This window comes from Saccopteryx leptura, chromosome 10, assembly GCF_036850995.1.
Source record: "Saccopteryx leptura isolate mSacLep1 chromosome 10, mSacLep1_pri_phased_curated, whole genome shotgun sequence".
NCBI lineage: Eukaryota > Metazoa > Chordata > Mammalia > Chiroptera > Emballonuridae > Saccopteryx > Saccopteryx leptura.
In genome coordinates, this window is record NC_089512.1 from 63,207,490 (window position 1) to 63,227,216 (window position 19,727).

Sequence of the window (19,727 nt, forward strand, 5' to 3'; positions counted from 1 at the left end):
CAAGTCTCGAACCTGGGTCCATCGCATTTCAGTCAGATGCTCTATCCACTGCGCCACCGCCTGGTCAGGCTAAGACCAACACTTTTAAAGTACAATAAGTCTCTGAATTGTTTTTAATAACCTTGTTATGCTGTTGCTAACCAATGTTGAATAAATTACTTCTTACCATTAATGCGACTTCTGGTGCTGCATGGTTTTGCTGATGGCTTTGTAGTCTGGTTGATACGTGGTGAGGTTAAGCTTCATGCAGGTGTTGAGACTTCCACCCATTAAACATGATCGTAGGTTGGTCTTAATGTTCTTTAGATGTGAGAAAGACTGCTCACATGCATATGTAAAGCCAAACATTGTCAGTATAGCAACACTCACATGCTGCAGTGTGTGGTATGTGACGGAAGCTCATTCCAAGTTTTGACAATCAGCTGGTCCGCGGGTTGAAGTTTTTTCATTTCCCCCACTTGTGTTTGCTCTCCAGCTCTGCTTGATGTCGTGCAAGTCTCTCCAAATCTTCATTCAGTGACTTTAACTTATTCAACCACATGTCTGAGGCCTTCAGGTTAGCAGCTTGTAGCTCAAAATCTCTGATGGGGACACCAGGGATGTAACTCAGGTCGGCGCTGTCCACTGCACACTTGTGCGGATGGCTGATGAACTTAAAAAGACGAGTGCGCTCACGAAAGTCTCCAAAGCGTGCTTTGAATGACTGCAGGACATTAGATGTGAAGCCCGTTAGCTGCTGGAGATCAAGATGTTGAGCAGGGTCACTTGCTGTGCATGCATCTTTAAACTCTCCCAGTTTTTCAAAGTGTAGTAAATGACCTGTTTCCATGTCAGTGATGAAGAGTTCCAGCTTGTTTTCAAATGCAAACACTGCTTGTTGAAGGGATAAGACTGTATTTCCAACGCCTTGCATTTTCACATTGAGCTGGTTCAGATGTTCAGCCATGTCCAAGAGATAGTAGAACTTCAGAAGCCACTCAGTGTTAGCTAACTCAGGATGCTTGACGTTTTTCATTTCAAGAAAAGTCCGGATTTTGCTCAGACAAGCCGCGAAACGGCTGAGCACCTTCTCTCATGACAACCAACACACATTGCTGTGCAGAAGCAAACCAGGATAATTATTCCCAACTTCATCCAGCAGTGTTTTAAACTGGTGATCATTTAAAACTCGGGCAACAATAAAGTTGACCACCTGAATGACCAGCGACATCACCTCACCAAGCTGCTCGCCACACATCTGAGCACAATGTGCCTCTTGATGTAGGATGCAGTGAAAACTTAGGATGGGTCTCTTTTCATGTTCATGAAGAAGCGCTACGAATCCTCTGTTTTTCCCCACCACGCACGGAGCACCATCAGTACACATTGAAATAAGTTTATCCATCGGTAGATTTTTTTTTTCTTTAGCGAACTTAGTGAAAGATTTGAATAAATCCTCTTGTTGTCTCTTTCATAGGCAAAACAGCAAGACTTTCCTCACGTACTGTGTCACCGACAGCATACCGTGCAATCACGCTGAACTGGGATAAATGGCTATGTCTGTTGACTCATCCAAAGCGAGAGAAAAGAATGGTGCTGCATTTATGTCCTTCACTTGTGTTGCCTCAATTTGATTTGTCATCATGATGGTACGATTGTGAACAGTTCTTGCTGACAGAGGCATGTCTTTTATTCGTTTGATTATCTTGTCTTTATCCAAAAAGTCGTCAAAAAGTTCTTAGGCGGCCCTGGCCGGTTGGCTCAGTGGTAGAGCGTCGGCCTGGTGTGCGGGAGTCCTGGGTTCAATTCCCGGCCAGGGCACACAGGAGAAGTGCCCATCTGCTTCTCCACCCCTCCCCCTCTCCTTCCTCTTTGTCTGTCTCTCTCTTCCCCTCCCGCAGCCAAGGCTCCATTGGAGCAAAGATGGCCCGGGCGCTGGAGATAGCTCCATGGACTCTGTCTCAGGCGCTAGAGTGGCTCTGGTTGCAACAGAGCTACGCCCTGGATGGGCAGAGCATCGCCCTCTGGTGGGCATGCTGGGTGGATCCCGGTTTTGGGTGGATCCCGGTTGGGCACATGCGGGAGTCTGTCTGACTGTCTCCCCGTTTCCAGCTTCAGAAAAAAAAAAAAAGTTCTTTGGCAACATCAAGCATGAATGTTTTAGCATACTCCCCATCTGTGAATGGCTTTCCATTTCTCACAATTGCTAAAGCACCAGCAAAGCTAGCCGAATTCCAGTCACCTTGTTGGGTCCAAACATGGAGTTGCTGCTGACTAGGTTGCACTCTGCACAGTAGCTCTTGACATGCTTTCTTCCTGCTGTCCCTGCTGGATATTTTGATGCAAATGTAGTATGGCATGTGTCCAAGTGCCGCTTTATATTTGACTTTTTCATTGATGTAATTTTATCATTGCATATTAGACACACTGCAGAACCTGCTCTCTCCACAAAGGCGAATTCTTCTCTCCATTCCTGCTGAAAAGTATGATACTCCTCATCTTTTTTTCTTTTAGCCATCTTCTTCATCAAAAGGGTTTCTGCAAGTAGCTAGCTGACTACTTGATTAAAAGGAGGGAAGTTTACTTCCTGACCTCACAACAACCCGTGTACGTTAGGCATTATCCAATAAAAATTTGGTATTGTCCCAGAGGACAACTGTGATTAGCTCTAGCCACCCGCAACCATGAATATGAGCAGTAGAAAATGAATGGATTGTAATACATGAGAATGTTTTATATATATATATTTTAATAATTTTATTTTTTTAATGGGGCGACATCAATAAATCAGGATACATATATTCAAAGATAACAAGTCCAGGTTATCTTGTCATTCAATTATGTTGCATACCCATCACCCAAAGACAGATTGTCCTCTGTCACCTTCTATCTAGTTTTCTTTGTGCTCCTCTCCCTCCCCCTTTCTCTCTCCCTTTCCCCCTCCCTCCGTAACCACCACACTCTTATCAATGTCTCTTAGTTTCACTTTTACGTCCCACCTACGTATGGAATAATGCAGTTCCTGGTTTTTTCTGATTTACTTATTTCACTTCATATAATGTTATCAAGATCCCACCATTTTGCTGTAAATGATCCGATGTCATCATTTCTTATGGCTGAGTAGTATTCCATAGTGTATATGTGCCACATCTTCTTTATCCAGTCATCTATTGATGGGCTTTTTGGTTGTTTCCATGTCCTGGCCACTGTGAACAATGCTGCAATGAACATGGGGCTGCATGTGTCTTTACATATCAATGTTTCTGAGTTTTGGGGGTATATAACCCAGTAGAGGAATTGCTGGGTCATAAGGTAGTTCTATTTTCATTTTTTTGAGGAACCACCATACTTTCTTTCATAATGGTTGTACTACTTTACATTCCCACCAACAGTGGATGAGGGTTCCTTTTTCTCCACAGCCTCTCCAACATTTGCTATTACTTGTCTTGTTAATAATAGCTAATCTAACAGGTGTGAGGTGGTATCTCATTGCAGTTTTGATTAGCATTTCTCTAATAACTAAAGAAGATGAGAATCTTTTCATATATCTGTTGGCCATTTGTATTTCTTCCTGGGAGAAGTGTCTGTTCATGTCCTCTTCCCATTTTTTTATTGGATTGTTTGTTTGTTTGTTGTTGAGTTTTATGAGTTCTTTGTATATTTTGGATATTAGGCCCTTATCTGAGCTGTTGTTAGAAAATATCATTTCCCATTTAGTTGGCTTTCTGTTTATTTTGTTATCAGTTTCTCTTGCTGAGCAAAAACTTCTTAGTCTGATGTAGTCCCATTCATTAATTTTTGCCTTTACTTCTCTTGCCTTTGGAGTCAAATTCATAAAATGCTCTTTAAAACCCAGGTCCATGAGTTTAGTACCTATGTCTTCTTCTATGTACTTAATTGTTTCAGGTCTTATGTTTAGATCTTTGATCCATTTTGAGTTAATTTTAGTACAGGGGGACAAACTGCAGTCCAGTTTCATTCTTTTGCATGTGGCTTTCCAGTTTTCCCAGAACCATTTATTGAAGAGGCTTTCTTTTCTCCATTGTGTGTTGTTGGCCCCTTTATCAAAAATTATTTGACTATATATATGTGGTTTTATTTCTGGACTTTCTATTCTGTTCCATTGGTCTGAGTGTCTATTTTTCTGCCAATACCATGCTGTTTTGATTGTCGTGACCCTATAATAGAGTTTGAAGTCAGGTATTGTAATGCCCCCAGCTTCATTCTTTTTCTTTAGGATTGCTTTGGCTATTCGGGGTTTTTTATAGTTCCATATAAATCTGATGATTTTTTGCTCTATTTCTTTAAAAAATGTCATTGGAATTTTGATGGGAATTGCATTAAATTTGTATATTGCTTTGGGTAATATGGCCATCTTGATTATATTTATTCTTCCTAACCAAGAACAAGGTATATTCTTCCATCTCATTATATCTTTTTCGATTTCCCTTAACAATGGTTTATAGTTTTCATTATATAAGTCCTTTACATTCTTTGTTATGTTTATTCCTAAGTATTTTATTTTTTTTGTTGCAATCGTGAAGGGGATTATTCTTTTGAGTTCGTTCTCAATTGTTTCATTGTTGGCATATAGAAAGGCTATGGACTTCTGTATGTTAATTTTGTATCCTGCGACCTTACTGTATTGGCTTATTGTTTCTAGTAGTCTTTTTGTGGATTCTTTGGGGTTTTCGATGTATAGGATCATATCATCTGCAAAAAGTGATACCTTTACTTCTTCTTTTCTGATATGGATGCCTTTTATTTCTTTGTCTGGTCTGATTGCTCTGGCTAGAACCTCTAGTACCACATTAAATAAGAGTGGAGAGAGTGGACAACCCTGTCTTGTTCCTGATTTAAGGGGGAAAGCCTTCAGTTTTGTGCCATTTAATATGATGTTAGCTGATGGTTTATCATATATGGCCTTTATCATGTTGAGATATTTTCCTTCTATACCTATTTTGTTGAGAGTCTTAAACATAAAGTTGTGTTGTATTTTATCGAAAGCCTTTTCTGCGTCTATTGATAAGATCATGTGATTTTTGTTCTGTGTTTTGTTGATATGGTGTATTACATTAACCGTTTTACGTATATTGAACCATCCTTGAGATTCTGGGATGAATCCCACTTGATCATGATGTATTATTTTTTTAATATGTTGTTATATTCGATTTGCTAGTATTTTGTTTAGTATTTTAGCATCTGTATTCATTAGAGATATTGGTCTGTAGTTTTCTTTTTTTGTGCCATCCTTGCCTGGTTTTGTATGAGGGTTATGTTGGCCTCATAAAATCTGTTTAGAAATATTGCTTCTTCTTCAATTTTTTGGAAGACTTTCATTAGAATAGGCACCAAATCTTCTTTGAATGTTTGATAAAATTCGCTGGTATAGCCGTCAGGGCCTGGACTTTTATTTTTGGGGAGGTTTTTAATGGTTTTTTCTATTTCTTCTCTACTAATAGGTCTGTTTAGGCTTTCTGCTTCTTCTTGACTCAGTCTAGGAAGGTTGTATTGTTCTAGGAATTTATCCATTTCTTCTAGGTTGTTGAATTTAGTGGCATAAAGATTTTCATAGTATTCTACAATAATTCTTTGTATATCTACGGTGCCCGTGGTGATTTCTCCTTTTTCATTTTGAATTTTGTTTATATGAGTTCTTCCTCTTTTTTCCTTGGTAAGTCTTGCCAAGGATTTGTCAATTTTGTTGATCTTTTCAAAGAACCAGCTCCTTGTTCTATTAATTTTTTCTATAGTTTTTCTGTTCTCTATTTCATTTATTTCTGCTCTGATTTTTATTATCTCCTTTCTTCGGCTGGTTTTGGGTTGTCTTTGTTCTTCTTTTTCTAGTTCCTTAAGGTGTGAAGTTAAGTGGTTCACTTGGGCTCTCTCTTGTTTGTTCATATATGCCTGAAGTGATATGAACTTCCCTCTTATCACTGCTTTTGCTGCATCCCATAGATTCTGATGTCGTATTGTCATTTTCATTAGTCTGTATATATCTTTTGATCTCTGCACTTATTTCTTCTTTGACCCATTCATTTTTTAAAAGTATGTTGTTTAGTTTCCACATTTTTGTGGGATCTTTTTCCTCTTTTTTGCAGTTGAATTCTAGTTTCAAGGCTTTATGATCAGAAAATATGCTTGGTACAACTTCGATTTTTCTGAATTTATTGATGTTGTTTTTGTGGCTCAACATATGGTCAATTCTTGAGAATGATCCATGTACACTGGAGAAAAATGTATACTCAGTCACTTTGGGATGAAATGTTCTGTAGATGTCTATCATATCCAGGTGCTCTAGTGTTTTGTTTAAGGCCACTATATCTTTGTTGATTCTCTGTTTGGATGACCGATCTAGAGCTGTCAGCGGTGTATTGAGGTCTCCAAGTATGATTGTATTTTTGTCAGTTTTTGTTTTAAGGTCAATAAGTAGCTGTCTTATATATTTTGGTGCTCCTTGGTTTGGTGCATATATATTAAGAATTGTTATGTCTTCTTGATTCAGTGTCCCCTTAGCCATTATGAAATGGCCATTTTTGTCCCTGAGTACTGTTGCTGTCTTGTAGTCAGCATTATCATATATGAGTATTGCTACGCCTGCTGTTTTTTGGATGTTATTTGCTTGGAGTATTGTTTTCCAGCCTTTCACTTTGAATTTGTTTTTATCCTTGTTACTTAGATGAGTTTCCTGTAGGCAGCATACAGTTGGATTTTTTTTTAATCCATTCTGCTACTCTGTGCCTTTTTATTGGTGAGTTTAATCCGTTTACATTTAGTGTAATTATTGACACTTGTGAGTTCCCTATTGCCATTTTATATCTTGCTTTCTGTTAGTTTTGTGTCTTGTTGGATCCTTCTCTTTCGTTTTTCTATCTTTTGTTTTTATTTGGTTATATTCCATACATCTTTCCTCTGTTGCTATCTTTTTTATCTCATGTGCTTCTGTGGTGGTTTTTTCAATGGTGGTTACCTTTAAGTAATGAAAAGGGTTCCTACCCTGTTCATTGTAGCGCACTATTTTTTGAGTACTTTTGCACTCCATTGTCCTTTGCTACTGTTAATCTTCATCCTCTCCCCCCACTTTTTTTTGTTGTTGTCACAGTTTAAATTTGGTTTTATTGTGTTCTTGTTGGAGCTTTTACTTGTGGCTTTGTTTTTTTTTGTTAGGCTCCAAGGATAGGTTTTTCTGTTTCTGGTTGAAGATCTTGTTCAGTTTTGGGGGAGATTTATCGGTATCGCTTCCTACCCCGCCATTACTCTGATGTCATCTCCTGTTTTATATTTTTAACATTATTATTTTTTTATTAAAGATTTGTCTGCGAGCCAGATACAGCCATCAAAAGAGCCACATCTGGCTCTTGAGCCATAGGTTCCCGACCCCTGCCCTATAGGAAATGCTGGCATGTAGTTGTTGTTTTTTTGTTTGTTTTGTTTTTTGTATTTTTCCGAAGCTAGAAACGGGGAGGCATTCAGACAGACTCCCGCATGCACGCGACTGGGATCCACCCGGCATGCCCACCAGCGGGCGATGCTCTGCCCATCTGAGGCATTGCTCTGCTGCAATCAGAGCCATTCTAGCACCTGAGGCAGAGGCCACAGAGCCATCCTCAGCGCCCGGGCAAACTTTGCTCCAGTGGAGCCTTGGCTGCAGGAGGGGAAGAAAGAGACAGAGAGGAAGGAGAGGAGGAGGGGTGGAGAAGCAGATGGGCGCTTCTCCTGTGTGCCCTGGCCGGGAATCGAACCCGGGACTCCTGCACGCCAGGCCGACGCTCTACCACTGAGCCAACCGGCCAGGGTTAGGCATGGAGTTTAAAGCATATACATGTCCACTTATTGGCTGGCTGATCAGCCTTGGACAAGTAATTCAACCTCTCTGTATCCATTTCCTCACCTTTTAGAATGGGGGTAATAATAACTGTCACATGGCAGAGTTGTGATAATTTATTGAATTTATAACTAAAGGGCAAGCTTAGTACAGAGTCTGGTCCTTAGTGGTACTCAGTCAGGGAGATATTCTGTCTTTGAAATAAACCGTGTACATAATGTATTGCTATTCCCATTTTACAGAGGAGAAAATTGAAACTTAGAGATAAAGAAGTCAGGCCCCAGCCACTGACTGTGAAGTGGTATCAAAGGCAGGAATTTGGGTTCTCAGGATTGATTCTTTTGCCAGCTCTCTCTTCATAGGTACAAAAGGACCCATTAACTCCAGACCTTATGTGACCAATCAAAACCTCTGTACTGATGTTGTTGCAATTAATGGTTTAGGTCTTCCAGGGTGAACTAGGGTGAAGTGAATGACACACTGGCCTCCAGTGCAAAATTTAAGGAGATGCCAAACAACTCAATAATCAAAGTAAATAACATTTTAATGCGATATTTTGAATAATAAAAATTAATGCAGAAACATCCATGATAAACAAAGTATCAAAATCTTAAATAAAGACAGGACCCAACCCTGAACTTTCAGGACCTTGCCTCATTAACCTTACCCTAATCCTGCCCTTGGAATCTGCAGATCTGAGAAACCATCTGAGCACTCTGGAAGTGAAAAGCCTGTTGATCAAAAGATGACATGGGGGAAGTGGTGCCCTCTTCTGGCTGATTGTGAGCACAATTCCTCTCGTGGGAGCCAGGTTCACCTCTTTGCCCGAAAGGCAGCAAGCATCTCAGTGCTAGAACAAACCCTTGGGCACCACAATGCTTTTCACCCTGACCTCTTCATGAGACATCTAGGTTAGGAGGTTGCAGGCACGTCAAATGATACCATTGATGATGCAGGACCTCTTCTTCCCCTGGCCACTGCACTACACTTGGTCCATTGTCTTTCTCTCCTCATCACATGTGCAAATAAGCCCAAGGACTTGTCCTTGCCTCTTTGGCAGATTCTAAAGCTGCCTGTTAATATAATAGAAGCCTTTCCAGGCTGACCATGAGAGGGGCAGTGAGGAAACGGGACCAAGAGGTGGAGGCTTTTCACAGCTGCTGACAGGTGGACTTCGAGCAGGGAGCTGGCTGCTTGCCTATGTCTTTACTCTCTTTTAAGGATTTGGTAGTGTCTCAACTTTATTTTATTTGTTTAACATTATTTTTTTGCAATAATTTCAAATGTGCCTAAAGGTTGCTAATATAACCCCCAAACTCTTATACATACTTTACCCAGGTTCATCAAGAAATATGTAACCACATTATTTTTTCATTAGTTTTCTATACATAAGGACTTTTCCCCCTAAACTGTTAAAGAGTTAATTGGAGATAGTCTGACCCTTTATCTCTAAACACTTCAGGGTGGTTTCTCAAGGACAGGACAATAGCAAAAACAGAAGTTTTAGCAATCGTAAGATATTATTGCCTAATTTACAGAACTTATTCAAATGTTACCAGTTACACTAATAATGTCCTTTACAGCCATTTTTTCTTTCTGGTCCGGGATCCAGTCCAAGATTTTGCCTTGCACTTAGAGTCCTGTCTCCTTGTCTCCACTAATCTGAGCAGTTCCTAAACTCTTCTTCCTTTTTCATATCCTTGACATTTTTTATGTATAGAGACCAGTTATTTTGTTGCATCTCCATCAGTCTGAGTTTGTCTGAGGTCTCTTCATGATGAGATTCCGGAGATGGATTCGGGGCAGGAATACCCCTTATGTGTCTCACAGAATTTTCTAAACAGGAGCTTCTCCTGTTGTTCACAGGGCAGCCGAGTGGCTCTGAGACCCAGGAAGCAGATTATGATTTGAAAGCTCTCAATCACAATAGCTAACAGTTATTAAGTGCTTGCTGTTTGAGACTGCATTTGTTGATTTGGAGAGTATTCTCCCCTTGGAACAATGTTGTGTGGGATGCTAACGTTGGGTTACAATGATCATACAGCAATGATAGTGGCTGCAGTTGTTGAACTATGGTAGGCCCCATATTACATATCTTTAAATCTCACTAACATGTGAGAACTACCATTATCCTCATCTCATAGATGAGGAAACTGAGCCTCAGAGAGGGTCTGTCCTTTGCCTCAGGTCTCATAGCTAGAAAGAGGCAGAGCCAGGGCTGTTTGACACCAAACACCTGGTCAGTCTCCTATACCATGTCTTCTCTGGCACTTTCTAGTGACAAAGGCTCAGAACCCTGAGATAATCCACATTCCTACCCCCCCATGCTCCCAGCAAATAGGAATGTTTTCTCCTCGTATTCTGAAAACCCCTGCTAACCCAACACAGGAGGAGCATGAGAGCTTGGAGACACCTCATGCTGTGAGTAGGAGACCTCACTCAGTAGGTTGTGTTATGATCTCTGGGAGTAACTTACTGAGTCATCATGCATTGGGCAATTATTTACAAATCCATTGAAAACTGCATCAATCCCAAGGACAGGGTGAGGAGAGCAATTATGAACAGAAGATGTATTCTTAACCAGTGACTCATGAATGAATCTCAAGGCAGAAACCCGGTCACAGGCAGAACCTGCTTCAAAGTCATCTCAGAGCCAGATTTAGGCACAGCCCAGTGACATCTGTACCACACAACCTTAAGAAATCAGCCCTGGAGAGGACCCAAGTTCGAAACCCCGAGGTCGTCAGCTTGAGCACGGGCTCACCAGCGTGAGCAATGGGTTGCTGGCTTGAGTGTGGGATCACAGACATGACCCCATGGTCACTGGCTTGAGCCCAAGGTCGCTGGCTTGAGCAAGGGATCATTTGCTCTGCTGGAACGCACCGGTCAAGACACATATGAGAAAGCAATCACTGAACAACTAAGGAGCGGCAACAAAGAATTGATGCTTCTTATCTCTTTCCCTTCCTGTCTGTCTGTCCCTATCTGTTCCTCTCTCTGACTTGCTCTCTGTCTCTGTTAAAAAAAAAAATCAGCCCTGGAGACCTGTTGATACAAGCAGCTTTTTGCCAAGGACTGGTGATCATTTTGCACTGTAGGTGTTTTAGGGAATCTTACTATTCATTCATTTAACTCTGGTTTCTCTTCAGATCGCATAAATCTTTCGCCTTTTACTATTCACTCATTTAACAATTCATCCTCTAAGTGTGGAGGTACAAAGATAAGACAGCTCCTGGCCTTGGGGACTCAAATTTCAATAATTAATTGGCCCTACCTTTGGATTCATGAGTTTTCTGTGCCCTTGAGCTATCATTCTATACATCTGCAGGCCACAGAACTGTCATAATTTTGAATTACCCATGTAAATCTTGGACTCAAACATCTGGAGCCCCATTGGTCACCATTTTATTTGGACTATGATGACTTCTCTGTCTGGAGAGTTGAGGAGGGTGACCAACCATCTCATTTGCCTGAGACTGAGGGGGTGTTTCAGTGTAAAGACAGGGTTAATCCTGAGAAAATCTGGATGACTTTGTCACCATAGTGTTGGGAACAGGGGCAGCAGGAGGAGACTAGGTAGGTGGGAGAGGACTATTAATAGCCAACACTTATTTTGTTTACAACTTTAGTATTACCTAGAACAAGTTTATGACATCAGTACTGCTGTACTCCTGTTTTATAGAGGTGTAAATTGGAACCCAGGGAGAGTAAACAACTTGTCAGAGTGCACCTTTGGTAAGTGTCAGCATCAGCTTCCGGAAAGCAAATCCTGGGTTCCGAACCATGATTTTGTACTGCCTCAGAGGTCGTGTGTACATGTGTTGAGATGAAGTCTCAAAAACTATACTTGAAATTAATTTCAGAGATTGAAAGCAGACTCCTTTGGAAGCAGAAGTCAGTGGAAGTTATGTTTCCATGGAGACCAATCATATCCAACCAGGCTGTGTTCACATGCAGCCACAACAAAGGGAAAGAGGTACATTTCTTACAGAAAAGACCCTCAGTAGCAATTTCATGAATGTCCCCCAATGCCATTCTATCATTTGTGACTTCATTGGAGTATCCATAACAATCTGCAAAATGTCAGTCTTGCACAAGCCCTAGCGGTGCTGATAGAGCCCCTTGGGGTACAGTGGTTAAGAGCATGGTTCAGGAAACAGGTCTCTACTGCTACAGTTGCTGGTTATGTGACTTTGGGCAAGTTACCTAACCTCTAAGTTCATCTGTTAAACTGTGGAAGTAATAACAGCCATATGCTGTGGCTGTTGTGAAGACGAAAATAAATAAGATGATGTAGAAAGAGCACAATGCCCAGTACAGAGCAAGTAATGAAGAAAAGTACACTGACTACTAATTGCCAACTGCCTACCCTATGGCTTGAAATAAGAATAATCCACTTGGGAACTAACACAAAGGAGCAGAAGACAATTTGTACTTCATGACTGGCTTCACCTACCCCATCCCTCTCTGCTCTGCCCCAGTGTCCATCCTGCTTTGGACTCTTCACCTGTTCCTACCCAAACTTTGTTCCTCTGTTCCTGGCCTCATTGGGTACCAGTACTCCCAGTTCCCAGAACCCCAACATGGTACCAGGACTACTTCCTGAGGGAGACCAGACAGACTGTAATCCACCCATAGAGAAGTGTTCCCTGGGTCCCTACAGGACCTTGGCAAGTTAGAGAAGAGAGAAAATGGAAACAATGAAGATGCTTTACCTTTTGATAAATTAGATCAGGTAGCATCATGATTTAGATGGCATAATATGATACATATCTTTGAAAATTTCATTACAATGTTCATGTTCAAGTAGCTATATATAGTGGGGTGCTTAAAGGCCCCAGGAGAGACACCAGGAACAGCTAAGAGGAAGAGGTCTTGGTACACTGACATGGGTGATGTGGATACTGATACGCACCTGTGAGACAACTAACAAGAAGCCCTGGAGATATGTTTTCTACGTAAAAAGAATTCTGCTCTACATTCACATACACACACACACACACACACACACACACACACACCCCTGCTGATAACCTTTACCCACTGATTCCTACCCTACATTTAGGGTCTTCATAATCTATTTTCCATGGCTGATCTTTGATTATCCAAAGAGTTTTCAGGTCCCTCTAAGGACCGCGCAAACCCAGTCAACACTTGGTGTGTGAAGAGCGATGATGCTGATAGCTAATATTCTCACACGTCCTCTGTCCCAGGTGTAGTGTCAACCTTGAAACAGCTTGATCTTCTCTGCAGCTCTTTTTTTAAAAAATAATTTTATTTTTTTTTAATGGGGCGACATCAATAAATCAGGATACATATATTCAAAGATAACAAGTCCAGGTTATCTTGTCGTTCAATTATGTTGCATACCCATCACCCAAAGTCAGATTATCCTCTGTCACCTTCTATCTAGTTTTCTTTGTGCTCCTCCCCCTCCCATCCGCAGCTCTTTATGGTTGGTACCATCAGTTCTTCATCAGTGTCCCCTATTTACACATGAAGAAAATCAGCATTACATAGACAAATAGCTAACATGTGGCAGAGCTGGACTTCATGAAAACAGAGCTCATTGTCTCCGCCTGAGAAGTGTTCAATGACTCAGGCACTTGGAGCTTGTATTTCCTCGCCTATACTGCCATCTGTGGGGTTTGCCAGCCCAGCCACCATTCGTCCCAATCCAGTACCTGCACCCCCAACTTCCTCAGCATGCTGTGTCTCCCAAATCTCAATCCATATGGTTCAGGTGAGGTAGGAAAGGACTTTGTAAACATGACATGAAAAGCACTAAACATAAAGGATAATTTAACTAAATTAAAATGAATGCCTGTTTATCCAAAAACACTAGAGAAAGTGAAAAGCCACAAACTGGGAAAAGATATTTGAAAAACATATGAGCACAAACCACTAGGGCATGGACAATTAGAAAAATGAACAGGTATTTCACAGACACAGAAATATGAATGACAAATAAACATTAGAAAAATTGCTCAAGCCCATTAGTCATTGACATTAAGATCACAAAGAGATAACATTTCACACCCACTAGCTTAAAAAATGTCTGATTGTGTCAAATATTGGCAAGATCCTGAAGATATTTTCCTATACTGTCTTCTAAAAGGTTAAAGTTTTGCCTTTTATATTATAATCTTTAATCTATCTTGAATGAATGTGGGGGGCAGTGAGACAATTGCTCAATTCCTTAATTTTCTACATGAATAAGCTATTGTCCCAGCACTTTTTAAAATTGCTACTAGGAGAGAGAAAGAAAGAAAAGGGGAAAGAGAGAGTGAAACATCAATTTGTTGCTCAACCTATTTATGTGTTCACTAGTTGACTCTTGTATGTGCCCTGACCAGGGATCAAACCTGCAACCTTGGCACATTGAGATGATGCTCCAATCAACTGTGCTACCTGGCCAGGAAGTTCTAACATTGTTTACTGAATTGTCCCTCCTTTCCTCACTGATCTGAAATGTCACCTTTACATAGACAAACCTTCCCTGTGTGCATGTGTCTGTGGTTTCTGTTGTGTTTCATCAATGTTTTTATCTATCCATACATGAATACATACTGCCCTAATAACTATACTTTTTTTTTGAAAGAGAGAGAGAGAGGAAGAAAGGAAGAGACACGAGAAGCACCAACTCATAGTCATGTCACTTTAGTTGTTCATTGATTGTTTCTCATACGTGCCTTGACTGGAGGGCTCAATCCAAGCAAGTGATCCCTTGCTCAAGCCAGAGACTTTGGGATCACGTTGATGAGTCCATGCTCAAGCTGGTGACCCCACGCTCAAGCTGGTGAGTCTTTGCTCAAGCCAGCGACCCCATGCTCAAGCCAGATGAGTCTGCGCTCAAGCAGCAACCTTGGGGCTTTGAACGTGGATTCTCAGCATCCCAGGCCAATGCTCTATCCACCGTGCCACCACCTGGTCAGTCAGTCAGGAATACATTTCTTTTTTTTTTGTATTTTTCTGAAGCTGGAAACGGGGAGAGACAGTCAGACAGACTCCCGCATGCGCCCGACCGGCTCTGGCATGCCCACCAGGGGGCGACGCTCTGCCCACCAGGGGGCGATGCTCTGCTCCTCCGGGGCGTCACTCTGCCGCGACCAGAGCCACTCTAGCACCTGGGGCAGAGGCCAAGGAGCCATCCCCAGCGCCCGGGCCATCTTTGCTCCAATGGAGCCTTGGCTGCAGGAGGGGAGGAGAGAAACAGAGAGGAAGGAGAGGGGGAGGGGTGGAGAAGCAGACGGGCGCTTCTCCTATGTGACCTGGCTGGGAATCGAACCCGGGTCCCCCGCACGCCAGGCCGACGCTCTACCGCTGAGCCAACCGGCCAGGGCCCAGGAATACATTTCTTAATGTTGAACTATTCTGACCTGACTGGTGGTGGCACAGTGGATAAAGCATTGACCCAAATGCTGGGGTTGCTGGTTCGAAACCCTGAGGTCACCGGCTCTGAGTGCAAGTTTGTCAGCACAAGGTCACTGGCTTGAGCGGGGAAATCGTTCATACAATTCCAAAGCTCACCAGCTTGAACCCAAAGGACACTGTAGAAGGACTTGCTTCCTCTTTGTCCTCTTGAACTAGCTGTACAATAGGGCTCTCTTTTGGAGAACCTGGTGATGATGGCTCTGTGTCATGTCCATGTTCTTCTGTGGTTACAAACTTGTAGCAGAATCATGAAAATTTTTTTGAGGATTTATCTTCCCCAGTATTATAAATCCCAATGGATAATCATGGTTCTCATTACATAGTTCTTGCCATTCTGATACTGGGAATCAGCAATCTCTTCATATTCTACCATGCTAGTGCCAAATATCCTTATAAGGCTTAATGGACAAAAGTGCTCTGATCCAAAATGGGGTACCAACTCCACCTTCACTTACTATATTTTGCATAATATCTGTTCATCTAAAGGGAAATGCTAGACGTTCTTCTCATCTCTACCATAGAAAGTCCCCAGCTTAATCTTATTTGTGGGAAATCTGTCACTAATAGAAACCAGAAAGTCTTTAGGACTAGAAGAAAATAATTCATAATTTGCAATTATCAAGCTACTTTACTTGAATTGGTTCACAAAGTTCAGTAATAAACCAAGTCTTAGTGCTGTAAGAATTCAACACATGACGATCCATATTTTCTATAAAAATAACACATGTGCTCTTGGCTTCTAGGTTAGCTGCCAAAATTTTGGCACCACATTCCACTGAAGTGTACTTATTTCAACTTTTCTGGACCTTTTTGTGGCATGCAAATTTCCATTAGAAGATGCACGCATGCATTGACTGACCTGTAAACAAATGTTTTTCTTTTTCTACTTCCACAACTTTCGTTTAAATTTTTTTTTTTATTGATTTGAGAGAGAGAGAGGACAGGAAAGAGAGGGAGAGGAAAGAGTAGTTGCTTTACTTTAGTTGTTCACTGATTGCTTCTCTTACATGCCTTGATGGCGGGGAGCAGGGGGAGGACTCAAGGTGAGCCAGTGACCCCTTGCTCAAGCCAGTGACTTTGGGTTCAAGCTAGCGACCTTGGGATCATATTGGGAACTTTGGGGTTTCTATTTGGAGACCTCAGTGTTCCAGGTGGGCACTTTATCCACTGCACCACCACTGGTGGTGGATCTTCTGGGTTTTTGGGACTTGTTACAGATGTAGAGTAAATTTCATCTGTTTTTGTATAATCAGAACCTTCATTTTTAAAAATTATCTGAAGTATTCAATGCAGATTTTGGATCACCACCAGAAACTTTGATGCAAATTCTGATTTTGTTTTTTTCTTTGCCATATGAAGATGACACATTTTCTTTATGCTGGCCAACAAGAAGGCTGGTCAATGGGATCATGGGCACGAGGGCCTCACCATGTCACAGTCAGTTGCAGGTTGCTCAGTGGTTCGGCTATAGGAATAGTACCAGCTTTATCTAATTCAGTGGTAGTCAACCTGGTCCCTACTGCCCACTAGTGGGCATTCCAGCTTTCATGGTGGGCGGTAGCGAGCAACCAAAGTTTAAATAAAAAGATAGATTTAACTATAGTAAGTTGTTTTATAAAGATTTATTCTGCCAAACCTAGCAAAAATCCGACATAAAGTACTTGGTAAGTAATTATTATTATATGCTTTAACTTGCTGTAACTCTACTTTATAAATTTTATAAAGTAAAGTTACTTCCCTACTTTATAAATCACCATTATTGTAGAACTGGTGGGCAGTTAGAAAATTTTACTACTAACAGAGATACAAAAGTGGGCGGTAGGTACAAAAAGTTTGACTACCCCTGATCAAATTCATCAAGTTTTGAGATTGGGATGACCTCTGAGGTAGAGAGCTGGAAATATTTTCAGTATTTTCACTGCCCACAACTATACTGGGAGAAGCTCCGCGCGGAACAGCAAACAGCTGCAGAGCGTTTCTCCATCACAGGTGCACTTAACTCTTTTGACTCATACTTTGTACATCCATAATGTAGTCACTTTTTCATTTTTGTTCTTCTGGAGGAATAGGCAATCTGAAACCACTTTTCTTGGTAGTTCGGCATTGATAGCACACACACACACACACACACACTCTCTCTCTCTCTCTCTCTCTCTCTCTCTCTCTCTCTCTCTCCAACCAGGAAGCCAGACCAGGGAGCACTTAGAGAGGCCCCCTCCCCAGGCCAGAAGGTGGCACATCCTCCCAAGACGGAGGAGCCAAAGCAGGAGAGCGAGGATGGGAGCGAGAGCCGGAGGGGCAGTGGCTCCTTGGTGGCTCCCACGCCCGCTGTGTGCGCACCGCCCTCTCCCATTGACCATCGCGCCCCGTATAGTCCCCGCTGGCCCTGGCTCTCCTTGCGTCTCTCAATCTGTTTTCATATTGAATTTAGTCAGGCATATTAGAGTGAGTTACAAGGTGTACTCTCTTTTCCTGTTTTCCAGTAGGGCTTATGAGAGAGTAGAATGAGCTATTCCTTGAAAGTTAAACTTGCTTCTAGGACCATCTGGGCTTAATGTTTTACTTCCTAAAGATTTCATCAATTTCTTTAATAATTATAAGACTCGTGTTTCTACAGTTTAGAACTGACATTTTGATGGTGAATTGAACTTTTTACCATTATGTAGCAAAACTCTCCATCATTAATTATGTTATCTAATAGCAGCATAGTCAGCTAGCTATCCTTTAGATAAGTATTTCATTTTCTACACTTTTACTTTGAACCTTTTCAAATTCCTGTTTTAGGATAACTTCTTAATATAGTGCCTCTTTTAAACATCCAATTTATCATTTCTGACTTTTTTAAAAATTTTATTTATTTATTCATTTTAGAGAGGAGAGGGAGAGACAGAGAGAGGAGAGACAGAGAGAGAGAAGGGGGGGAGGAGCTGGAAGCATCAACTCCCATATGTGCCTTGACCAGGCAAGCCCAGGGTTTCGAACCGGCGACCTCAGCATTTCCAGGTCGACGCTTTATCCACTGCACCACCACAGGTCAGGCTCATTTCTGACTTTTAACTGATGAGTTTAGTTAATTTACATTCACTGGATTACTATATCTGGACTCATTTTTACTGTCTTGCTGGAGAGGAGTCTCACTTTTTTATACTTCTTTTGGGTTGATTGGTGTTTTTTTTAATTTTTTAATTTTATTTTTTAATGGCTTCTGTTATACCCACCTTACTGGTTTGAAAGTTATATATCTTATTTGTATTATATTAGTGAATACCATTGACATTTTACCACACATATTTAATAAAGGCTAAAGTTAATATCTTAATTCCCTTCCCACACAAATGCAAAGGCATTAGAATATTTTAACCCCAATCACCTCTTTTTTTTTTTCTTTTACTTTTCTTTTTATTGTGTTTTCAGATAGAGGAAGGTGGAGAGACACCGCAGATCCTCTGGCTCACATGGTTGCAGAGATCAAACCTGCAACCTTATCCCATCTAAGCAACACTGCAGTGAATCCTCACCTTTTAGTTTTATTACTAGTTATTTTATGTTGAATTTACTCTTGGATCATAAGTATTGGTTTCTTCAGTTTCTTCTGGGATATCTTTTTCTTCTGTGCAACTTCCTCTTCTGGTTCAGGAACAATCTGCTCTTTTTCAGTAAGGACCATCTCAGGGGTTTCTGGGTGGATCCTGGTTGGGCTGCATGCGAGAATCTGTCTCTCTTCCCCTCCTCTCACTAGGAAAAGAAGAAAAAAAAGTTCTATCTGCTTTTAAGATCTTTGTTTTTAGCCCTGGCTGGATAGCTCGGTTGCTTAGAGCATTGTCCCGATTCGATCACTGTTCAGGGCACATACAGGAACAGATTGATATTCCTGTTTGTTTCCCTCTCTCCCTCCCTTTCTCTCTAGCTAAAATAAAAATTTTTTTTTTTAATTCTTTGTTTCTAGTTTTCTGCAGCCTCACTCAGTGTTTCTTGGTATTATTTATCTTACTTAGCTATGTTATGCTTCCTATATCCATGGATACACAGGTTTTTATTTTTAGATTTTATTTATTGATTTTAGAGAGAGGATAGAGAAAGAAATAGGGGAGGGGTGGGAAGCATCAATTTGTATTAATTGCTTCTTGTATGTGCCTTGACTAGGCAAGCCTGGGTTTTTGAACCAGTGACCTCAGCATTCCAGGCTGATGTTTTATTCACTGCACCACCACAGGTCAGGCCATGGATATAGTACATGGTTTGTTTGTTTGGATTCTGCCATTAACTACATACTTTAAATATGGCCTCTTTGGTTTTTGTTTTTTAATCTTTATTGATGCTGGTTAAATGGATTATGACCATTTCCAACAGAAAGCATCCTTGTTGATCAATGTTTACAGTGGATTGAAGGGATGCAATTTGAGTTTTGAAAACCTATAAGTGGGACTGTTAAATTTCACTGTTTTTGGCATATCTCGAATTATTGAAACAATTTTGAATCCAAATTTTC

General features: G+C 41.1%; 1 pseudogene; it reads right to left on the bottom strand.

Moving 5' to 3' along the window:
• Positions 1–445: 445 nt before the first annotated feature.
• On the bottom strand, positions 446–18,905 carry LOC136381854 (SUN domain-containing ossification factor-like; annotated as a pseudogene).
• Positions 18,906–19,727: the final 822 nt, after the last annotated feature.